Here is a 17,475-nt window from a genome sequence, read left to right as displayed (position 1 = left end):
CAGGATCAGAGAATAACTATATTAGTGTGTGTAAAGTCATAGTCAAGTATTCAAATTACACTCAGCATGAAGAAACTATTCTCTTAACAGGAGATCAATGGTTCCCATAGAGTTCAGAAGTGTTTGTTACTCAAGAACACAAGTGCTCTCATCTATGGGAAGATGTTAATATATACATCAGTGTTCTATAATTAACAGTATTGGCTATGAACATGATCTTATTCATTCTCCTCTGATTCTCACAAATCAACCTTCTGATTATTACTCAGCTGCCCATGCAGATTTATCAATGAGAGTGAGAAGAAATAGATCTTAATGACCTGGGGAGCTCACCTCCTTCCTTCTTTCAGAGTTGTGCAAGGAGAAGGTTCAACAGATCTGAGTTAGATCCAGGGAAGAACAGACTGATACCCAAGCTGAGTGCCAAAGGCTTCTTCTTCCTTTTGAGGATAAACTTTATCTGATTTCCTTCTGTTCTTATTTGTTAACAGAGATTTTTCATAATGAATGAATGTTATTATTTTAGTATACAACTTTAATACAACTATAAAGATGACCATATTTATTACTCTGTTAATGTAGTGAATTGCAATGATTGATTTCCAGATGCCAAAGCAACCCTGAATTCCTGAAATTACTTCAACATGGTTGTGATGTATCATATTTTTCATATTAAAAAGCTGAATTTTATTAAGAATTTTGTTCCTGTGTTCATGAATAATTGGCCTGTAATCTCCTTCCTTACAATGTGCTTGTCAGGGTTTGTTTTTTTTTTATCAAGATAACTGCTGCCTCCTGTAATTATCAGATCAGGGTAAACATTTGCTATGTTAGGACCACACATGCATCCCCAGATCTAGTTCTTTCCCGTGTCTGGTTTTACAAAGGCTGAGGATAACCGCCGCCACCCCTCGACCCCCAAAAAATATTGTGCTGCCTCAAGGAACAAATTGGGAAGTGTCCTCTCACTATTCTCTGGAAGAGTTCATGGAAGATTATATTATTTCTCCCTTGAGTGTTTGGCAGACTTTATTGATGAAGTCATCTGAAACTGTAGTCTTTTCCACGGTAAGCTTTCAATTAGCAATTTCTTTAGTAGTTGTGGGACTACATGGAATTTCTTTTGTGTCAGTTTTGATATGCTGCATTTTTCTGAGAATTGACATATTTAACCTAAATTTTCAAAACTCACTGGATTAAATTTGTTCATAGTATCGTCTCAGGATCTTTTACGTTTTTGTACGATCTAAAACTGTGTCCATTCTTTCAATTCCGATTTGTGTCTCCTCTTTGTTCTCTGTATCTGTAGCTTTTGTCTTTATCTTGCTTGTTCACGCATTTTGTTTTTAGATTCCACACACAAGTGAAACCATATAGTACTTGTCTTTCTCCATCTGACTTATTTCATTTAGCATAATACCCTTTAGGTCAATCCATGTTGTTGCAAATGGCAAGATTTCATTCTTTTCATGGCTGGGTACATATTCCATGATGTATACCACATATACCACGCCTTTATTTGCTCATCTATTAATGGGCACACAGGTTGCTTTCATATCTCAGTTATTATAAATAAAGCTGTACTGAACATAGGGGTACAGATATCTTTTTGAACTGGTGTTTGTTTTGTTTTCAGATAAATACTGCTGGATTTGTGGGATAGAACTGCTGGATTGTTTGATCATTCTATTTTTAATTTTTTGAGGAGCCTCCACACTGTTTTCCATAGTGACCGCACCAGTTTACATTCCCACCAACAGTGCACAGGGGTTCTCTTTCCTCCACAACCTCACCAGCACTTATTTATTGTCTTTTTGATACTAGCCATTCTGATAGGTGATCGTGATACCGCACTTATTTATTGTCTTTTTGATACTAGCCATTCTGATAGTGACGTGATACCGCACTGTGTTTTTGATCTGCATTTCCCTGATGATGTGTAATGGTGAACATCTTTCATGAGCCTCCTGACCATCCGAATGTCTTCTTTGGAAAAATGCCTATTCAGATTCTCTGCCCACATTTTTTTTTTTTTCCATGCTATGCAACATGCAGGATCTTAGCTCTCTAAGCAGGAATTGAACCCATGCCTTCCGCAGTGGAAGCAGAGAGTCTTAACCACCGGACTGCCAGGGAAGTCCCCCTCTGCCTATTTTTTAAGCTAGTTGCATAGTCTGTTTGTTTTTTTGATGATGAGTTGTATGCATTCTTTATATATTTTGGGAATTAACTTCTTATCAAATATATCATTAACAAATATCCTCTCTCATTCAGTACGTGGTCTTTTCATTTTATTGACAGTCCCCTTGTGATTTTTAGTTTGATGTATTTTTGCTTTTGTTTATTTTTGGTTTTGTATTTGCTTATTTTTGTTTGTGTTTCCTTTGCCTGAAGAGACATACCAAAAAGTATTGCTAAGGTCAATGTCAAAGAGCACGCTTGCATGCTAAGTCATGTCAGTCGTGTACAACTCTTTGTGACCCTATAGGCCACAGCCTGCCAGGCTTCTCTGTCCATGAGATTCTCCAGGCATGAATTCTGGAGTGGGTTGCTATGCCCTCCTCCAAGGGATCTTCCCGACCCAGGGTCCAAACCCACATCTCTTATGTTTTTGCATTGGCAGGCAGGTTCTTTACCACTATTGCCACCTGGGAAGTCAAAGGAGCATACTGCCTATGCTTTCTTTTAAGAAGACATATGGTTTCAGGTCTTACAGCTAATTCTTTAATCCATTTGAGTTTATTTTTGTATATGGTGTGAGGAAGTAGTCCAGTATGGTTTTTTTGCATGTAGCTGTCATTTTCCCAACACTATTTATTAAAGAGTCTGTCTTTTGCTCATTATATATTCTTGCCTCTTGCATCATAGAGTAAATGACCATATGAGTTTATTTCTGGGCTCTCAGTTTTATTCCACGGATCTGTGTGTCTGTTTTTATGCCAGTAACATATTGTTTTGATTTCTATAGCTTTGTAGTATAGTTTGAAACCAGGGCATGTGATAGGTCCAGCTTTGTTCTTCTTTCTCAAGATTGTTTTGGCTATTCAGGGTCTTTCATGGTTCCACACAAGTTTTAGAACTATTTTTTCTAGTTCTATGAAAAATGCCATTGGTATTTTGAGAGGAATTACATTGACTACTGATAGGAATTACATTGTAGGTTGCTTTTGGTAGTATGGACATTTTAACAATATTAATTCTTTCAGTTCATAAGCATGGTGTATCTTTCCCATCTGTGTTATCTTCAATTTCTTTCATCAGTACATTATAGTTTTCTGAGTACAGGTATTTCACGTTCTTAGTTAGATTTAGTCCTAGGTATTTTATTTTTTGATTCAATTATAAATGGGATTGTTTTCTTTCTGATAGTTCATTGCTTGTGTATGGAAAAGCAACAGATTTCTGAATATCAGTTTTGTATCCTGCAGTTTTATTCACTGATGAATTCTACTCGATTTTTGGTGGCATCTTGAGGATTTTCTATGTACAGCATCACATCATCTGCAAACAGTGGCAGTTGTACTTCTTTCTTTCCAATATGAATTCCTTGTGTTTCTTTTTTCTAATTTGATTGCCGTAGCTAGGACTTCGAAGACTATGTTGAATAAAAGTAGCGAGAATGGGTATCCTTGTATTCTTCCTGATATTAGAGAAAATACTTTTAGTTTTTCACTGTTGAGGATGATGTTAGTTGTGGGATTGTCATATGTAGCCTTTATTATGTTGAGGTATGCTCTTGCTATATCCAATTTACTGAGAGGTTTTTTAAAATTATAAATATATGTTGAATTTTGTCAAAAGCTTTTTTTGTATCTACATGATTTTTATTCTTCAATTTATGAATGTGGTGTATCACATTGATTTATTTTTGGATACTTGCATTCTTTCTGGATATACATTCTTGCATCTCTGGGATAAATCCCACTTGATCATGGTGTATGATCCTTTCAAAGTATGGCTGAATTTGTTTACTAAAATTTTATTGAGGATATATGATTTTTTTAAGATGTTGATCTCTTAAGTTCAATCACATTTTATCAGTCTTACATTTTTACTCCCCTCCCCCAGCATACACATTTAATGCTTTTCATTTCATCATTTTAAATATATCATACCATTCCTTCTGGCCTGCAGAGTTTCTGCTGAAAGTGATCTGAGAGCTTTATGCAAGTTCCCTTGTATATAACATGTTGATTTTGCCTTGCTGTTTTTAGTATTCTCTCTTTAATAAAATATATATCTTTTAAAATATAATGTGTCTTGGTGTGGTCCTCTTTAGGTTGATCTTGATTGGGACTCTCTTTGTTTCTTGGACATGGATGTGTTTCCTTTCCTTGGTTAGGGAAGTTTTCAGCTATTATGTTCTCTGATCCTTTCTCTTCTTCTTCTGTGGCTCCTATAATGTGAATGTTAGTATGCTTGATATTGCCCTAGAGGTCTCTTAAATTGTCCCTATATTTTAAAATTCTTTTTACTGTTCAGGTTGAGTGATTTCCTCTACTCTGTCTTCCAGTTTGCTGATCTGTTCCTCTGTATCATCTAATCTACTGTTGATTAGCTCTGGTGTATTTTTATTTCAATTATTATATTCTTCAACTGTGTTTGTTTTTTCTTTATATTTTCTAACTCTTAGAAGCTTCTGACTGCTCACTGTGTTCATCCATTCTTCTCCCAAGTTCTTTCAGCATCACTGTGATCATTACCTTGAACTGTTTGTAAGACATAATGCTTATCTCCATTCCACTTAGTTATTCTTCTGGGGTTTTACCTTATTCCTTCATTCAGAACATATTCTCTGTCACTTCATTTTGCCTAATTGTCTGTTTTTATTTCTATGTATATGGTATGTGGTATTTTTAAGTTCTAGGATTCCCATTCTACTCTTTCCAGTTCTCTGACAAGAGTTCTCAATCTTGCCTTTTATATCCATGTCCCTACAAATAACTTAAGCATTAAATAAGTACAATCCCCCTGCATGAGCCCTTTCCTTGCCATAAAAGTCCATCTATGCACTAATAAGTATGACTCTGTAAGATAAGAACTTGAAGGAATTGTCTGCTATGCTACTTCTTCATTTCTAAAATTTCCCTTAATAAACCCTATATTTGCATCGTGTGGCATAGTAGTATGTATATGTTCATGCCCCTTTGTATAGTAAGGATGGAATGTGATAATTCCTTAACAGTGTTTTGGTATGCTTGCCAATAATACTCTTTTATCCCACTGCTTAATTGACATTATGTTTTCTAAATTATTTTGAGTTGTATTAATATAAATTATTTCTCAAAAGATGAATTTCATTCAATGGGCTGGAAAAATCTAACTTCTAAAGTTTCAAAATGAAGGATAAGGTCCTGGAATATGACCATGTCTAAAAGTCCTTGTTTCCTGTTTAAGCAGTTTCACTGTAGCTGAAACTGCAATTAGTAACTTTTTGAAAATTAATAATCAATCATGAATGTAAAAAGCCTTGTAGTTTTATACTGTTTCTATTTTATAAGTGAGGGAACCAAAGAAAGGTAATATATCCAAACTGAAACTTTTAATGAGGAAAATGGTTATCAAAGAGGAGCTATCAAAATAATAATTTCCCTTATTTTATCATCATCTTTGTTTTGAATTGACACTTTCATTTTTCATGAAAAGAAATAAAAACTACTCTTCTGAAGAAGAGAAATAGGTCCTCAAACTATTTTTATCTGAAGACTGAGATTTATAACTTTTTTATTTTATTTTTCTTAGAGATGCATGATACTGCGTGCTTGGGGCTGGTGCACTGGGATGACCCAGAGGGATGGTATGGGGAGGGAGAAGGGTGGGGGGTTCAAGATGGGGAACATGTGTATACCTGTGGCGGATTCATGTTGATGTACGGCAAAACCAATACAATATTGTAAAGTAATTAACCTCCAATTAAAATAAATACATTTATATTTAAAAAACATAAAGATTTGTATTTTAGGAACTGGTAGTCGCTTCCTCTGACCACCAGTTAAAGTGACATACACGTTCCTTATAAGAATATAACTGTGAACAATACCTTGGATTTTTATGATGTCTTGTTCTACCCTGAGGTGCAGCACGCACAGTACGCTCACAAGAAGTGTATCAAACAAAACAAAGTAATAGATAGGATTTTCTCCTACTAAACCTGCTGAAATGCATTTAGTATCGATTATTATAACACAGCAGTGAAGTCATATATGATCTTGCTTATGTTGCAAATTTGGAAAACATGCTTTTAAAAGCCTAAAATGCTAAGCAAGTTTGTGATCTTATAATATGATTTGTTAGCATTTTATGTGGGTCCTGAAAAAAAGAACCAAGAGGTCTTAAAAGCATAATCACTAATTCTACAATTAATATTTCACTAAGAATTAATTGAATAACCATTTCCTTAGCAGAAAATTAACCTATGCATTGCTGAACAAAAGTGATATAAAATAGCATAGGTTAAAAGTAGCTTATAAGCCATTAGAGAGTTAAAAACATCACTAAACCATGCATGAAAAAATTATTATACAGCTTATCATGCCCTAATATCAAGTGCTTATTTTGTAACATAATAAAGACCACTCGAGTGCATTGTGGATGAGAAGAATAAGTATCTTATTGTCCCAGTGACCAGAAATTTTATGACTGTAATTTAGGGCCTCACACTATCTGAAGTACAGTCATCTTCCTAGCTTTACCTTCTACTCTTCCCCTTCATGAATCCTGTGCTCCAGCCAAACACTGGCCTTACCCCGCATGCTTTGCTTACATCCTTCTCTTCACTTGAAATGAATCATCTCTGCTTCTAATATTACAGCCTTCAGACACCAGCTCATATATCAACCTCTCCATGTAGTTGTCAATGGTTCTTCAGGACAAAAGTAATTTTCTTCCTCTGAAATTCTAGAATCCTCATGTAATCCTTTTCTCTGGTATTTACCACCATACATTAGAGTTATCTGTCATATATCTTAGCTACTCTACAAGGCTGGAAACTACCTGTGAGCAGGGATCATATCTTTTAGCGATTCTTTAAGGAGCTCTCCTGCTGTGAAGTCTTTCCGAAACATTTACCTTCATTTTCAGAGGAACAACTCTTTCATTTGGCACTCATTTCATCATCTTTGGTAATATTTAACTATATCACACAATAACAACTGCAATTCCAATCCCAAAGAAAGGGAATGCTAAAGAATGTTCAAACTACCATACAGGTGGACTCATTTCACTCGCTGAAAGTAATGCTCAAAATTCTCCAAGCCAGGCAGGCCTCAACAGTACATGAACTGTGAACTTCCAGATGTTCAAGCTGGGTTTAGAAAAGGCAGAGGAAAGAGGGATCAAATTGCCAACAACCGCTGGATCATCAAAAAAGCAAGAGAGTTCCAGAAAAACATCTATTTCTGCTTTATTGACTATGCCAAAGCCTTTGACTGTGTGGATCACAACAAACTGTGCAAAATTCTGAAAGAGACTGGAATACCAGACCACTGACTTGTCTCTTGAGAAATCTGTATGCAGGTCAGGAAGCAACAGTTAGAACTGGACATGGAACAACAGACTGATTCCAAATCAAGAAAGGAGTACGTCAAGGCTGTATATTGTCACCCTACTTATTTAACTTATATGCAGAGTACATCATGAGAAACGCTGGGCTGGAAGAAGCACAAGCTGGAATCAAGATTGCTGGGAGAAATATCAATAACTTCAGATATGCAGATGACACCACCCTTATGGCAGAAAGTGAAGAGGAACTAAAGAGCATTTGATGAAAGTGAAAGAGGAGAGTGAAAAAGCTGGCTTGAAACTCAACATTCAGGAAACTAAGATCATGGCATCTGGTCCCATCACTTCATAGCAAATAGATGGGGAAACAGTGGAAACAGTGACAGACTTTATTTTGGGGGGGGCTCCAAAATCACTGCCGATGGTGACTGCATCCATGAAATTAAAAGATGCTTGCTCCTTAGAAGAAAAGTTATGACCAACCTAGACAGCATATTCAAAAGCAGAGACATTGCCAACAAAGGTCCATATAGTCAAGGCTATGGTTTTTCCAGTGTCATGTATGGATGTGAGAGTTGGACTATAAAGAAAGCTGAGCGCCAAAGAATTGATGCTTTTTGAACTGTGGTGTTGGAGGAGACTCTTGAGAGTCCCTTGGCTCAGAGGTTAAAGCGTCTGCCTCCAATGCAGGAGACCTGGGTTCGATCCCCGGGTCGGGAAGATCCCCTGGAGAAGGAAATGGCAATCCACTGCAGTATTCTTGCCTGGAGAATCCCATGGACGGAGAAGCCTAGTAGGTTACAGTCCACGGGGTCGCAAAGAGTCAGACACAACTGAGTGACTTCACCTTCACCTTCACCTGGATTGCAAGGAGATCCACCCAGTCCATCCTAAAGGAAATCAGTCCTGAATATTCATTGGAAGGACTGACGCTGAAGCTGAAATTTCAATACTTTGGCCACCTGATGCAAAGAACTGACTCATTTGAAAAGAACTTAATGCTGGGAAAGAAGGCAGGAGGAGAAGGGGACGACAGAGGATGAGCTGGTTGGATGGCATCACCAACTCAATGGACATGAGTTTGAGTAAACTCTGGGAGTGGAGATGGACAGGGAGGCCTGATGTGCTGCAGTCCATGGGGTCGCAGAGTCAGACATGACTGAGCAACTGATCTGAAAAACAACTGAAACCAGGATAAAAAGCTTTGGAGGAGACCCTTTGGAAGAGGGTCTTCCTTCCTCCTCTGGGAGGGGGAGGAGGAGGGGAAAGGGGTCTGGAGCTCTTGAAGAGTCATGTTTCTCCTTCTAGAGAACCTTCTGACTAATCCTGTAATCTTAAAATGTAAATTGTGGGAGTGGGTCTAGTAAGACATTTCTATTGTTAGTTCTAATCCTGTCATCTTAAAATGTAAGTTGTGGGAATGAACTTTACAATCTTGGAGACATTATTTTGATTTACTGTAATAATTGAAAAAGCATATAGCTTTCTTGCTAAGACAAGTGAGGGGGCACTCTCTGCCTGCTTCTGATGTCTATGTCAGAGTTGTCTCTGTCCTTTTTTACTGTAATAAAACTTCTGCCACACACACACACAAAAAAAGCTTTGGAATAATCACAGCTGATCCTTAGTAAAAATGCAACTCAAAATGATGGGTATTAGGAGGCTCAAGAGGAAGGAGACATATATGTATACACTTATAGCTGATTTGCATTGTCGTATAGCAGAAACCAACACTCTTGCCTGGAAAATCCCACAGACGGAGGAGCCTGGTAGGCTGCAGTCCATGGAGTCGCGAAGAGTCAGACACGACTGAGCGACTTCACTTTCACTTTTCATTTTCATTCACTGGAGAAGGAAATGGCAACCCACGCCAGTGTTCTTGCCTGGAGAATCCCAGGGATGGGGGAGCCTGGTGGGCTGCCATCTATGGGGTCGCACAGAGTCGGACACGACTGAAGCGACTTAGCAGCAGCAGCAGCAGCATAGCTGATTTGCATTGGGTATAGCAGAAACCAACACAACATTGTAAAGCAATTATCCTCCAACTAAAAACAAAGAAAAAAATTTAAATAATTGGAATTATTAAATAGGAGTCTGCTATGAGGGATGGTTAACTTGCCTTAGGCATCAGTCTGTTTTACAGAGAAATCAGGGTGCTTTGGTCACACCAGCCAATTAGGTTTAGTGGAAAGTAACTTTACAAAGCTCATATTTCTTTCTCTTTCATTTCTAGTTTCGACTCATCTATACCCATGAAATTTCTGTCTCAGATAATTTCAAAACTATGAAACACTCACTTTCAACTCATTTCACATTGAAGCTCAAGGTCAAGATTCATTCATCTAACTATTTATTGAGCTACAATTATGTACTAATTGTTGTGTTAGACTCGATTTTCTTTTCTTTTTTTTTTTTTTTTTACAGCAAGACAACCATTTGGTGCAAATTTTCTAACAGATCTTTACAGTCACTTTGCATTAACCAGTTTGGTCTGAGCTATAGATTTACAGCAGAACTATAAGTTAATATTTTCTTATGTTGCTCTCTTGAAATCTATGATGATTTCAATGTTGCCACTGGAGGAAGCTCAACAGTAAAGCAAGTTAGGTTGCTTGCCTCAGCCCTCATCTGTATAGGAGCACCACTCGACACCATCAGCATTCCCCAGCCTAGCCTGAGAACACTTAGTCTGTCAATATTTTCCCGCTTCATCTACACAAGTGTGTACGAGTAAACTCTACTCACATCTTTTTAGCTTCTTTAAAGGAGTCTTTCCATCTATAAAATATCTTAAAATACATGATAGCAACTTATTTCAACTTACTAGCTGGGACACTGAGTTCTCATTCCAGGTGTTTCTCTCCAGATGGAGGGGCCTCTATCAGCATAACACTCCTTCCCAGCTAGCTTCCCTCCATCTCTTCCTCATCCTACTCTGTTAATTCTACCACTAAATACACAAGGTAGGTTCTCAAGTGCAGAAGCCTGTACGTTTTCAGAGGTGATGACTGGGTATATAAATCCATTCATTTCTGAGATTTGGTATTAGAAAGCTCATTGTTGTCCTACACCTAAGCCACATTCTTTGATATTAGCTTTATCAGTAATAAAGCTGATGTTTTGATCTCTATCTGCTATTCCTTTGATTACTTATCACTTGTTCCAGATCTTAGGCAGGGAAAAGAGGTAATTATACTTGCCAAAGTCCAATATAAATAAATGAACACATGTACAGCAGTTGGTAAAGCCCAAAGGACATCACTGGACGGCAAGAACAGATATGACAGATAACCTACATGCTTGTCAGTATCCACCATAAACTGATATGGGGACCTATCAGACAGAGAAATTCGCCAGTCAGAACTCAGCAACACAACACCCTGATGGCACAGCCATCGCCTTCACAAGCACACAGGCATGTGTCTCTTTATAAGAACAAGCTTTAAGAACTTTGTAATTACACTTTGTGACTACTACTTTTGAACTTTGTAAGTACACGATGCTTTATAAGCAACACAGACAAATTTTTCAAATGTGCTATCCATGGTCAATGATAAATAATGGTACAACCATGGCAAAAAAAAAAAAAAAATGTCCATGAGATGGAAAGAATAAGGATTGACAATGTGACTCAGATTATAAAAAAAAAAAAACAAACAGTAGTCATATATGGATGTAAGAGTTGGACCATAAAGAAGGCTGAGCAATGAAGAATTGTTGCTTTCGGACTGTGGTGTTGGAGAAGACTCTTAGAGCCCCTTGGACTGCAAGGAGATCAAACCAGCCAATCCTAAAGGAAATCAGTCCTGAATATTCATTGGAAGGACTGATGCTGAAGCTGAAGCTCCAGTATTTTGGCTACCTGATACGAAGAGCTGACTTGTTAGAAAAGACTCTAATGCTGGGAAAGATGGAGGGCAAAAGAAGAAGAGGGCAACAGAGGATAAGTTGGTTGGCTGGCATCATCGACTTAATGAACATGAGTTTGAGCAAACCCTGGGAGCTAGTGAAGGACAGGGAAGCCTGGCATGCTGCAGTTCATGGGGTTGCAAAGAGTTGGACACAATTTAGCTACTGAGCAACAATAACAAAGCAAAAAGATAATAGCTGGTATTCTTAAATACCTCAGGTTACTCTGGCTTAGGGCCATGTTAGCTCTGAGGCTAATTCTGCTGCAACCAGTTAACAGGAAGAAGGAAACCTGGATTCTAGAGCTTGCTTGGATGCTCACCCACTGTCTTGATTTTCAGCATGTAAACAAAACAAAGTCTCTATCTCATGTTGCTTAAATTTTATCAGAGGGGAAGACAGAAAATGAACAAATGGTAGGTGGTGATAAATGCTATCAAGAAAATAAAACAGGATAAATGGGGTAAAGGGCAATGGTTATGATTTGGAATGCTATATTACATACAGAAGATGGTCAAGGATGACCTCACTGCCGGGAGCCAGTGTGAGGAATCCCGCCCGTGACAAGGTCATGAGGAAGGAAGCTGACATACGCAAGGCGTGCTCAGACTTCAGGGACCCCTCTGGAAATTCCTAAGCATGTACCCCAACAAAAATCTGCTGGCTTTTGTGCTCTGCTTTTCCACTCTTCTGACATTTTCTGGAAAAAGTCAATTCAGGGCTTTAGTCTTCTGCATTTGAAAGAGTGTTTCAATCCAAATACTCCTCTGATGGCTTTCTAGCCTGCCTGCAGGACTCGTACAGCTGCACCTGTGATTGTTTGAGGCCTCCTGACCGCAGGAGGCACAGGAAGCTTAAAACATCCTAGGAATGTAGGAGCTTCCGAGGAGTCAAAATCTTTTTAGGACTGATTAAAGGTTTCATTTGTTGAGTCAATATTTGCTGCCAAATTTTCACATCCTTTATTTGTAGATATAGTTAGAAAAACAAGTAGTAGACCTTGTGTTAGCAACATTAGATCTTTGAGTTAAGTACCTTCTTTGTTATATCCCACTGCACCTTTGTTCTATAGAGATGTAACTTTAATGTTAATGCTTTAAGGAGATGTAGATTAAAGAAAAACACTTCAGGGGAAACAAGATTAACATTCATTAAGGAAGAGAGCCAAAAAGTGTTAACAAGCCTGTTGGCCAGAAGATAATGTAAATCACCTGAGACCTTTTGTATACCAAATGATGTATAGAAAGAGCCTGAGCTGCGAACGCTACATAATCTTGTGTTACCCATTGATCTCTGTGTTTTATCAAAAGTATAAAAGGCCTTCTGAACAATAAAGGATGGGGCCAGGGGCCAGGGGCCAGGGGCCAGCTTCTTGGACCAGCTTCTCTAACTAGTCTCCCGGCCTGGTTTCTTGGGGCTCTGGCTCCCCTCTCTCTGCTCTTTACTTTAACTTCAGGCTGAATCTCCACCTGGAGCGCGGAGGCTCGCCAGGTCTACTTAGGCACCCTTAGATATTCAAGCGGGCGCCGGTGGCCCAACGTAGATGGTGCAAATTCCTTGTCTGGAATTTTATTGGCCTTCCGCATAAACCAAGCTATTCAGCCCTCTTCCTCCACTCAATCTTCTTACTACACTATAGTTTCTTAATCTAATCTTACATTAATAAATAAACAAGTCTTTCCACGCCGACGCCGTCCACCCTTCGAATTCCCTGGATCCACCGGGGCTGGACCCCGGCACCTCACAATGAAAGAGATATTTGAGCAGAGATTTGAAGGCAGTGAGCATGCAAATATTAATAGTAGGAGAAACAGCAGAGCAAGCAACAGCATTAAAATTGCTAAGATGAGACCGCTTGCCAAACATGAACAGTAAAAATGGGAATGTATTGGAGTATAGCAAGCAGGAGAGATGAGGTCAGAAAAGTAGGCAGGAGCTAGTTCACTTGAGCTTATAGTCCACAGAAAGGGTTTCAATTTCACTCCAAATGAGATGGTAAGCCACTGGACCGTCTGCCTTGCCATCTTCTAGCAACTCAGAGAAGGGCAGCTACTCAGACTGGTTGAGGTTCGTTTATCCTCCTACCCTTCCTCAAGCAGGAGTCTGAGTCTTAAGCAGAGTGACTAGAACGGCACCTGGGCCAGAAACTCAGTCTTTCTTGTTCCCTGGACTCCACCCAGCACTCCCCTGGCCCCTGCCGCATTCTCCAGTCTCCCTGTGAGCTCTTTAAAGTTCTTCTAATAGACTCCGCTTTCTGTTGGTATACAAAAAGTTGTTTCTTTGCTCACTATGAGCGATGGCTAACTTTCTACTGCTCTTGAGGGGCTTACAGGTAAGTCTCCATTTCCTAGCCTCCTTTGAGGTAGCTGTGGCCAGATGGCAGCCAAGTCATGGGAGTTCTGGTCAATGGAAAGTGAGCCCTAGTAATGTATGCCATTTCTAAGCTAAGATCTCCCAGGAGTGATCCTCTGTAGTTTTTCCCACGCACAGCTTGAAGCAAGGCAACCTTAAATGCCACATACTGAAGAAACCAGAGCTATAAGAGCTGGGGTGCCCAGGAGAGCTGTCTAACCAGGAATACCTGCAGTGTACTTTTAACTGAGCTCAAGAGAAACTTTTATTACACTAAGTCACTGACATCTGGTTTGTCACAGTAGCCAGGGCTATCTTATCTAATACCTCTTATCTAAACCCTAACTACACCTCTCAGTCATCATTAAATATCTCACTCCAACATTAAACATCTGTACTGCTTGGCACAGAAAATATTTTTTGAGATATACAGAAATATAAAGTTAATTTTTATTACAGAAGTAAATGAAAATACTCTTGTCATTAAAAATTAATCTAACGTTGATAGACAAAAAGTCTCCCAAGACCACCACAAAACCCCTATTCCAGTCCTATAACCAGAGATAATGCAGTTAATCAGTAACATTTTGAAAAAAAAAAAAAAAAACTGAGCCTAGTAAAATAAATAGTGGAAATTTCGCTTTTAAATTCTAACAAGTACTCATACTGTGCAAAGTAATGGGAATCTTAGAAGAGTAACAGAATGTCTACCTGCTATGGGAGGTATTACAGGACACATCAGAACAATGAAATTACAGACATCACGCATCTGCCCAGCGTTAACAGAGTAATCCGAATTTTGGAGTGAGTAATCAATTTATAAAACCTTAAGGAGTATCTACCCAGTCAGAGTCTGGCCAAGAGCTGGAGGTTATGTCTCAACTGAACAAACTACAGGCAGACATTCATCTGGATCCCCCAAAGAGAAATATAAAACCTCACCCACTAAATTCCCCATTATTTTAGAAAAGAAAGGGGACAAGATGCCAGGTCTAGAGAACCAAAATCAATGACCTATGGTGTGACAGGGCTAGTTCACAGCTCAGTGACTACTTCAGAGCAAAACGTGGGCAAGTCAACTATTTGTGGTCTTGGGAGCGCCTCAAGGGTGGGAGTTCCTGAGTGGCACCACTGACATTTTGGGGGTACATGTTGGGGTGGGGGGCTAGCCTGTATGCTGAGGATGTTTAGCGGTATCCCTGGCCTCTACCTACTAGATGCCAATAGTATCCCACCTCTGGTTTCGACAACCAAAAATGTCTTCAGAATCACACTAGTTGAGGATCACTGGTATAGGCAGACCCAAGAGCGAAACAGAAAATAAATAATCAACTACAGGCAACATTAACCTTGGCTGAGGATATAAAGGAAAAACCATGGAGGTTAAGAACATTCCATATTCTGGGATTCCCAGCTCAGGAGTTACATACAGGCTTAGCTCTTTAGCACTAGAATTCTTCAACAGCTACTGAGTATTAGCACAGAACAGAAACTGTGCCCCGCCAGCCACTGCTGTCAAATTCCTGCGAGGGTTGAGTGGTGGTTACTAAGAGACAGAGCACGTCATCTGAATAGAATATGTCAGGCTGAGATCTTTTCAAAATAAACCAGTGAGTCAGGACAGACTTCTCCCCTGCTGTTCGGCAGACATTTTTTTTTTAAACTACAATTATAATTCCATAAAAGCATAGAGGATGACGGCTAATTGGTCCAATAAGTAGGAGAAAGCTGATCACGTTTCCTCATTTCCTTAGTTATCCTTCTGAAATTTTTCTTAAGTTTGCAACAGAGAATGAACCAAGATTGCGGCCTTGAAAATAAACGTAATATATGTAAAAATAAAACTCAGCTCCTCTATTAGACGAAATGAGGGTTTGTCCACAGGCCTAGCATATAACGGCAATATTTTTCTTTTCTCTGTCGTTTTTTTAAAAGGAAATAACAGTAATAAAATACACAAAAGTCTCACTCCAGCAGATGCTAGTAAGAGACATTACTTTGCTGACAAAGGTCTGTCTAGTCAAAGCTATGGCTTTTCCAGTAGTCACGTACGGATGTGAGAGTTAGACCATAAATAGAGTGCTGAAGAACTGATGCTTTAGAATTGCAGTGTTGGAGAAGACTCTTGAGAGTCCCTTGGACTGCAAGGAGATCAAATCAGTTCATCCCAAAGGAAATCAACCCTGAATATTCATCGGAAGGACTGATCCTGAAGCTGCAGCTCCAGTACTTTGGATTGGATGCAAAGAACTGACTCATTGGAAAAGACTCTGACACTGGGAAAGACTGAAGGCAGGAGGAGAAGGCAACGACAGAGAATGAGATGGTTGGATGGCATCACCAACTCGATGGAGATGAGTTGAGCAAGCTCCGCGAGTTGGTGATGGACAGGGAAGCCTGGCGTGATGCAGTCCATGGGGTACAAAGAGTCAGACATGACTGAGTGACTGAACTGAACTGAAGTGAGATGAGCAGGGCTAGGTGAAAATCCTGCCAGCTCTGGAGATTCCGGGGGAGGAGACTTCTGCCCGTGTCAGCAGAGAGGCTTTGCGGCCAGTGGGCTGGCTGTCCTGGAGCTGTGTGGATGAATCTCACAGAGCTACACCCCCAGAGGCATATGGAGGGCACCCTTCACCCTTGGACAGACCATCACAGACAATATTGTGTGCTGCCTATAGTGAAAGTCACTCAGTCGTGTCCAACTGTTTGCAACCCCGTGGACTATACAGTCCATGGAACTCTTCAGGCCACAATACTGGAGTGGGTAGCCTATCTCTTCACCAGGGGATCTTCCCAACCCAGGGATGGAACCCAGGTCTCCCACATTGCAGGCGGATTCTTTACCAGCTGAGCCACCAGGGAATCAGAGGGGTACAAGAGGGAAGAGGGAAAGAAGCCAGACCAGAACACTCTGACCGAGCGACAACCAAACACCTCCTCTTTAATTCCCAAGGGCTCCTCCATGGACTTTTGACCTAGTCCCCAAACTAATGCTGCCAATAATTCCTCAAGGAAAATTAATCCATGACACTACAGTTAAGGACAAATCTTTAGACATTTTCTGCTAGTTTCTGCAAGTGTGATATTAGGGAGCCTGTTCTTTTGTGCACAAAGAAAATGTTTAGAAAAATTTTTAATCTCCAATTTTCTTTATTCTCAAATCAATGATCTATAAAGACTGTGTGGGATGCTTTACCTGTTTTAAAAATGCATTTTTAATTTCCCTCTCCAATGCAGCCCTAACACTAGAGAATTGCAATCTGAAAGAGTCATCTCTCAAGAACACAGTTTATGAAGTCTGCTCATAAAATCTACATTGATAGCTTTGTGTCTCTTGTTTTCAAGCTTCCAAGCAATTATCTGGGCATTCTACATCCTTACACTCTTCTCCTTTTAGTGGTTATTACACTTTAATAGGTTTCTCTTGAGAAACCTGTATGCAGGTCAGGAAGCAACAGTTAGAACTGGACATGGAACAACAGACTGGTTCCAAATAGGAAAAGGAGTACATCAAGGCTGTATATTGTCACCCTGCTTATTTAACTTATATGCACAGTACATCATGAGAAACGCTGGGCTGGAAGAAGCACAAGCTGGAATCAAGACTGCCGGGAGAAATATCAATAATCTCAGATATGCAGATAACACCACCCTTATGGCAGAAAGTGAAGAGGAACTAAAAAGTCTCTTGATGAAAGTGAAAGAGGAGAGTGA

At 39.5% G+C, this 17,475-nt stretch overlaps 1 protein-coding gene and 1 non-coding gene across 3 annotated transcripts in view; one reads left to right on the top strand and one right to left on the bottom strand.

The window, feature by feature from the left end:
• The window catches only part of CMYA5 (cardiomyopathy associated 5), a 99,796-nt gene that overhangs the window by 60,458 nt on the left and 21,863 nt on the right, over positions 1-17,475 (bottom strand). The gene's annotated exons all lie outside the window — the stretch shown is intronic.
• On the top strand, positions 774-900 carry LOC114115933 (small nucleolar RNA SNORA72). Its single transcript, XR_003590038.2, has one exon. It is a non-coding gene; the product is annotated as a small nucleolar RNA SNORA72 (small nucleolar RNA).

Source organism: Ovis aries, chromosome 7 (assembly GCF_016772045.2).
Source record: "Ovis aries strain OAR_USU_Benz2616 breed Rambouillet chromosome 7, ARS-UI_Ramb_v3.0, whole genome shotgun sequence".
Classification (NCBI taxonomy): Eukaryota; Metazoa; Chordata; class Mammalia; order Artiodactyla; family Bovidae; genus Ovis; species Ovis aries.
Note: the sequence above shows the minus strand (reverse complement) of the source record. Positions and strands in the feature narration are given on the sequence as shown.